The 7,178-nt window shown below is 49.3% G+C and overlaps 1 protein-coding gene across 1 annotated transcript in view; it reads left to right on the top strand.

Moving 5' to 3' along the window:
* Positions 1-7,178, top strand: part of SNX30 (sorting nexin family member 30) — a gene marked incomplete at its 5' end in the record, with an annotated part of 94,334 nt that overhangs the window by 7,512 nt on the left and 79,644 nt on the right. The gene's annotated exons all lie outside the window — the stretch shown is intronic.

The raw sequence follows: 7,178 nt of genomic DNA, 5'->3' as shown, positions 1-7,178 counted from the left end.
AGCACGCCCAGCCCGGACCTGCTGATGGCCCGCAGCTTCGGCGACAAGGTGGGGCGCGCTTAGCTGGGGATCGGGAGGGTCGTGTCTCTCCCGAAGGGGATGATGGATTCCCAGCTCCCTTGGGCACCGGGCCGCGCCCACCCTGGCGCCCCTTCCCGGGGGGTGGTGGTGGTGGTGGGGGGCACAGCCGTACCTTTGCCCCCAGAGCCTTTCCTTTGGAAAAAGCGTTTCCTCTCTGCCGCCCCCGTGGGGTCGCAGCCGCGGGGGAAGCGGCCGGAGGGGACGGGCTTGCCAGGCTGTGACGGGTCTGGAGCGCTGGTGGTAGAGAGCTGGTGGGAGGGGTCCCGCCTGCGGGTTGGGGCCGAAGGCTTGCGGGCAGTGCTCGGCGCCTGTGCCCTGGGGTGGGGTCCCAAGTTCCTCCTGGCGCATCCCCGAAGGCTGCGCTGCAAAGTAACTTGTAGGTCCCTCCAGTTGGCTGGAGCTGCCAAGAAGTACGAGTTAATGGTTTTCTGCAGCAGGTCTGGGCAGCGTCGGTCTCACTGCCAGTCATCTTCCCCCGTCTGTCATGTGGGGCGGGATCTTTGTTTAGGTTTGTTGTGTGCCCTGAGAAGTCACCTGACTCAGACCCCAGCGGCCGGGGGAGACTCAGCTGTGGTTTTCTGTCTGGGCTCCCTTCACCTCTGACGGCCTCCCACACTATTTAGGTTTGGCAGACACTGGTTTTGTGGTCGATGGAAAGAAAGCTCGCCCTTTGACCTTCTTTGTGCAGAGAGAGGCTCCTGATTTTCTCCGAGCAGCGTAACCCTCCTGCTGCTTTGAGAGACAGCAGAGTCCAGTGGCGGGGAAGGGGCCGCATCCCCCTCCCCCATCGCCAGGTCAGCTGTGACCAGGGCTTGAGCCGCGATTGTACTAGTGCTGCTGTTGACATTTGTTACTAGTTGCAGAAATTAGAATTGTTCTCAACACTTGTGATCAGGATTTCCTCATCCTAGTAAAATATGAAATGAATTCCTTCTTGTTCTACTACTAAGTGAAATTAGGGAACCATTGATTCTTAAAAAAATGTTCTTATTGATTTTTAGAGAGAGAGGAAGGGAGAGAGAGAGAGAGAGAGAGAGAAACATCTATGAGAGAGAAGCATCAGTTGACTGCCTCCTGCATGCCCCCCCTGGGGATTGAGCCACCACCCAGGCATGTGCCCTGACTAGGAATCGAACTGGGGACATCTTAGTGCATGGGATGATGCTCAACCAACTGAGCCACACTAGCCAGGCTCCATTGATTTTTTTTTTTTAGGGAGAGTAGAAAGGGGAGGGGGCGGGGGAGAGAGAGAGAGAGAGAGAGAGAGAGAACACATCAATTGGGCCAGGGATCAAACCTGCAACCTAGGCACGTGCCTTTTACCAGGAATTGAACCCGAGACCTTCGGTGCATGGGCCGACCCTCTGACCACTGAGAACACTGGCCAGGGATAATTATTGAATATTTAATAAGTCTCCTTAGAGCTGTAAGGAACACCAAAATGACATCATTCCCAAGGGTCTGATTTATAGTAACTCACTTTTCCCTAGAGGCTAAGCAATATAATTTGTTTCTCTAGGAGTAACCTTTTCCTTGAATCTTGGCATGTGCATATATGTTTTCATAACTCTGGAGAAATTTCTGTAGAGAGAAGCTGACAGGCATCAAAGGTGAATCAGGACCAGTGGAAGGAAGGCTTCCCTTTGCCCTGCTTTTTCTTGCCTGGGCAGCATGCAGGGCAGGTAGGAACATTGAATGCGCCGGTTTGTCTTTAAAAAGAAGTCTGTTCTGCCCTAGCCGGTTTGGCTCAGTGGGATAGAACGTTGGCCTGCAGACTGAAGGGTCCTGGGTTCCATTCTGGTCAAGGGCACGTACCTGGGTTGCAGGCTCAATCCCCGGCCCTGGTCAGGGTGCATGCAGGAGACAACCAATGGATGTGTCTTTCTCACATCGATCTTTCTCTCTCTGTCTCTCTACCTCCCTTCTACTCTCTCTAAAAATCAATGAAAAAATATCCTTGGGTGAGGATAAATAAACAAGAAAAAAAAGAAGCCTGTTTTCTTGGCTTTTGGGATATTACGTTTGTGATCCTAGATGCCTGCTTCAGAGTCAGTTCTGGGCTTGGAGAATGAGGATTTGACAGGCTGCTTTTAGTGCAGGGGATTATTGTATTACGTGAGGGGAATTGCTTTCTGTGGGCCCAGGATGGTGCCATGCACAGGGATGCCTTGTGCCCCGGTCCAGCAAACAGTTCTGAATGGCCTCTGGGGTACTGGGAGGAGGGAAAGACCATGGCCTCTCCACCCACAAAATCTAAAATCATTCAAACCATGGAGTAATGGGAGGAACCCTTTCTACCAAGAGTTGCTAAGACTAATTCTTTTAAAGCAGCTTAGCTCACCAGGCCCTCTACCACTACACCCTTCCTCTCCAACTAAAATGTAAGTAAACCTCTGGTCCATCACTCTTTTTTTTTACTTTCATCTGCAAACCGCTCTGGGCTGCTTCTCCCCTGACTCAGTCTCCAACTCCCATGTGCCTCCCCAAATTTACCATCAATCCCTCTTAAGCCCCAATGGTGGTTAACATCCCTACCCACATCCTCAGCCTCTTTACTGAACTCTTCCACCTACTTCCAGCCCCCTTAGGCCACTGCTTCCCCTGAAGTCTTTGAAATGGAGGTGTCTTTTCCTCCTGTACTCCACGCACATCAGGCTCAGGAGATAAAAGTTAGTGTCCTTTCTCTCCACCAACCAAATTCTGCTCCTTGGAGGCTCGTGCCTTTTTATTTGTTCAGTCAGCAAATATTTGAAGGCCTGCTAAGAGTCAGGCACTGTTCTGGGAACTTGAGATGAATCAACCCGTTGAAGACTCTCGCCCTCATTGGGTACATTTACTGTATTATGTAATAAATGCTATGGAAGGAAGAAGCAGTAGGGCAGGGAGGGGAGTGTTCAGGATCACTGGCTGTGAGGGTGGGATACGGGTAGGCCTTATTGAGAACTTGAGATTGGAGCAGAGAAGAGAAGGAAGTGAGGCAGTTTGTGAGTGGATGTCTGGAGGGGTGTCCAGGTGGGAGGAACAGCCAAAGAAGGGGCCTGAAGGCACATTTTTGGGGTGTCAGGGACTAGCCCAGAGGCCAGTGTGGCTAGGGCAGAGTGAGCAATGGAAAGTCATAGGTTGAGGGTGTGGTGTGATGGGGGCAGACTGTGTAGGGCCTGGTAGGCCACCTCGAGAACTTTAGCCTTTACTTTGAGAGTCATTGCAGGGTCTTGAGCAGAAGGAGGGCATGGTTTGGCTTATGTGTTGAAAAGGGTCACACAGGCTGTTGAATTGAGAATCCTTTGTTTGACTCTACTACTGGGTTAGGTTTCTTTTTAGTTAAAAGGTCATAAACCAAAGGCAAATTGGCTCGTGTTGTTGAAGAGCCCCAGGTATCTGGCTTCAGGGATGGCTGGAACTAGATATTCAAATGATGTCGGGAATCTGCCACCTTCCTCTTGTCTCTGCGTTCTTCTGTGTTAGCTTTATTCTCCGGCTAGGGAAGGGATATGCTGTACAAACAAGCTGCACAACGACAGCAGAAAGAGAGCACCTCTTCCTGATAGTTCCAGCAAAAGCTTGGGCTGGTGTCTCATGGACCTAAATTGGGTCAGGCGCCAAAGACAATCTTTGTAACTTGGATGGCTCAGACCTGACACTGGTCCTTATCTTTAGAGTGTGGAGAAAGGAAGTTTTAATATGTGTGTTTGAACTGTGAAATATATATCCAAAGTATATAAAATGCATCTCTTTAATCTAAAGAATAAAATCCTACATAATAAAGATCTAATATGCAAATGGTCATCACACCATCGTGCCGTAATGGCTCAGACACTCAACACTGGGGAGAGAGGAATGGGGACCACCAGGCACAAATGAGCTTGTGAGAGAGGAATGGGGACCAGCCAGGCTGCGGCCCGGGAGAGGGACAAGCTCCCCACCCCGAAGACCCGGGAACTAGCGCCTGTGGCTGCAGCCGAGGAGAAGGACAAGCTGCCCGACCTGCGGTCCTGGGTGCCTGCAGCTGCGGCCCAGGCGAAGCTGCCGCCCATGGTCCCCTGCGGCTGTGGCCAGCCCGGGCGAAGCCAGCCCAGGTCCTGGGTGCCTGCGACCGGCCAGAGGGAGGGAATCTTGGGTCCTGGGTATGGGGTAAGGCAGAGGCAGTTAGGGGTGATCAGGCCAGCAGGGGAGCAGTTAGGGGCAATCAGGCCAGTAGGGGAGCAGTTAAGGGCGATCAGGCAGGCAGGCAGAGGGGTTAGGGGCAATAAGGTAGGCAGGTGAGTGGTTAGGAGCCAGTGTTCCCAGATTGCGAGAGGCAGTCGGACATTCCCCTGAGGGGTCCTGGATTGGAAAGGGTGTAGGCTGGGGACCCCCCCCCATGTACGAATTTCGTGCACTGGGCCTCTAGTGTATCTATATGGTTTAAAAAATAATAACATGAACACTCATGTTCCTAGCCTCCAGGTTAAACTATAGAATATTACGAATATTTTGGAAGTCCTCTTGGTGCCTGAGGAGGAAAGAGGTGGCCTCAAAAGCAAAGTGAAGATGCTTTTATTAGAAATAGGACCGATGGATATTGGACAAGCAGAAACAACAAATGTCCATTGCAGACCTTCCACTACCTTTTTCTTCCCACTCCTATTTGTTAAAATCTTTAGACCTCTCTCTCTTCAACTCACTGTCTTCTCAAATCATGCCCTCACCTCACGGAACTCTATCCAAAATTCTCAGGATTTAAAAATTTTTTTATTTTAGTGTGCATGTTTTTTTACCCTATTTCCAGTCACCTTCACTGCTTTTTTTTGAAATCAACTGCCCTCTCCCATGGCCACACCCTTGTACTATAACATCAAAACTGTTCCTGCTCAGAGATAATGCCATCAGATGCTATCTTTTCTTGCCTTACTCTCTCCTTCGTCAGTAATAACTGACTACACCTGTTCTCTGACCTCCTGCGTTCACCTACCTCCTCTGTAGTCCATGGCTCATCTGGTCAGTTGCTCCTGCCCCTGTCTTTTACTCAGTTTCTTTGCTTTCCTTCTTTTACACCTAATCTGGGTCATCCCATTTGTTCATGTCTTTTGCCTACACCTCGGGCTGAAGGTACCTTGAGAATTCCTGCCCATGTAAAACCACAAATTCCAGCTACACTTGGGGTCTCTGGCTGGGGACTCCTGTCTTTCCACAGTCGGCCCCCATTCAGCACTGTGGCTTATCTCAAGCTTTTCTCTACTCCTCACACCCTTCACCCCTCTACTCCACCCTTCCTTCTGCTAATGGCCTCGTTTTCTAGCTCAGAAAAGATAGAAGCCATAGTAAAATAACTTCACCAAAATACAAAATGTTCTGAATCTGCAGCCATCCTTGCGTTCTGCCCCCTGTTGCAGTAGAAGAGATTCTCAGTGGATCCTGGACTGTACAGCCCGCCCCTCTGGCCTCTTGGAGACCAGACCCTGCTCTGTTGTTCTCCTGCCTCACGATTTCAGACTCCCTCTCAACTGGCTCAGTCTCGTCAATATTTAAACATTCAAGTTGCTCTCGTTTCTAAAACGAAGCAAGAGTGAAGAAAACGGTGCTTCTCTTGCATCTCCTGTCTGATTTTGTGACTCCTCTTCAGAGCCAAACTTCTTTTTTTTAAAAAATATATCCCATTTATTTCTTTACAGAGAGGAAGGGAGAGGAATAGAGAGTTAGAAACATCGATGAGAGAGAAACATCGACCAGCTGCCTCCTGCACACCCCCCACTGGGGATGTACTCACAACCAAGGTACATGCCCTTGACTGGAATCGAACCTGGGACCCCTCAGTCCACAGGCTGACGCAGAGCCAAACTTCTTGAGAGAAAGGTTTGCTCCTCTTGTCTCTCCTTCCTAACCTCTGGCTTACTGGCCAGCCTCGTGCTGTCTGGTTTCTGACTTTCCTGTTCTGGGCTCCTCGTGACTTCCTTATTGCTAAATCCAGTAGATGCCTTGCAGCCCTTATCGTACCTGACCTCTTAGTTGCACTTGATCCTGTTGAGTACCTCCCTGCTTGAAACACTGTGCTGGGCTTTGTGTTTTGGAGAGTGCTCTCTGGGGCCAGGTTGTCTGGATTTGAGTCCCAGCTCCACTACTTACAGTCTTTGGAACAGCAAATTATTTTATCTCTCTGAGCCTCAGTTTCCTCATCTTAAAAGGGGGATAACAGAGGTACCTACATCACAGGGTTGCTATGGTAATCCATTGAGTTCATTTCAAAAACACACTACCATGAGAGTGTCTGGTATATAGTGAGCCTTTCATAAATGTGAGGTGGCGGTGGTTGTTTTTATTCCTAGCTTTTTTGGTGTGTGTTTTTTTTGCCTAGTCTTTGTCAATTTCTGTATTAGTTGCAGTCCAGTCAGGAAATAAAAACCACTGTAGGTATTTCAAACTGAAAGACTATAATACAGGGAATTAGTTACATAAGTGATGGAAAACATGAGAATCTGGCAGAGGACAGAGCCGTAACCTGGAGAGGAGCAGTAGCAGATTGGGAAGCAAGTGGGAGCCAAAGGTGTCAAGATGACTGGGATGCAGTTTGAAGTCAGGAGTTCAGGACAGAGTTGCCCGGACCCTACGGTTGAAAGCCCACGAAAATGTCAAGGCTTAGCACAATGGTGCAGGGAAGCTCTTCTTTATTATATATGCATAACTCCAATAGATCTAAATAGAGATGTGGGTGGAAGATGCAGAGGTCGAGGTCAGAATTTAGACCAAGTAGATATTGACAGTCACATAGAAGGCAGGAGGTCATAGCAGTTTGGTGGCTTAGGGGGAAAGACTGGGTTGAGGGAAGTTCTTCAGGATAAGGGAGAATTGAGTGTTAGTGGAGTTTATGGGGAAGAAGACACGTTCCATGATAAATAAGAGTCTCTCAAATGAAAATAAGTACATAAATAACAGCTTGGCAAAAGTGCACTGATTCATGTATGAGCAATTGGGTTTGTTTACTTGATATTAGAGGGGTCATATGCTGTCTGACATCTGTTTTGCCCCAGATGTGAGAATTCCTCATTTTGACTGCCCCAACAAGGATCAGGAATTCTTGTCCTGTGTGTGTGTGTGTGGGGGGGGGGGCAGGGGGTGTGTGT

Source organism: Myotis brandtii, unplaced genomic scaffold (genome assembly GCF_000412655.1).
Source record: "Myotis brandtii unplaced genomic scaffold, ASM41265v1 scaffold13, whole genome shotgun sequence".
Classification (NCBI taxonomy): Eukaryota; Metazoa; Chordata; class Mammalia; order Chiroptera; family Vespertilionidae; genus Myotis; species Myotis brandtii.
This window is presented reverse-complemented; position numbering and strand designations above follow the sequence as displayed.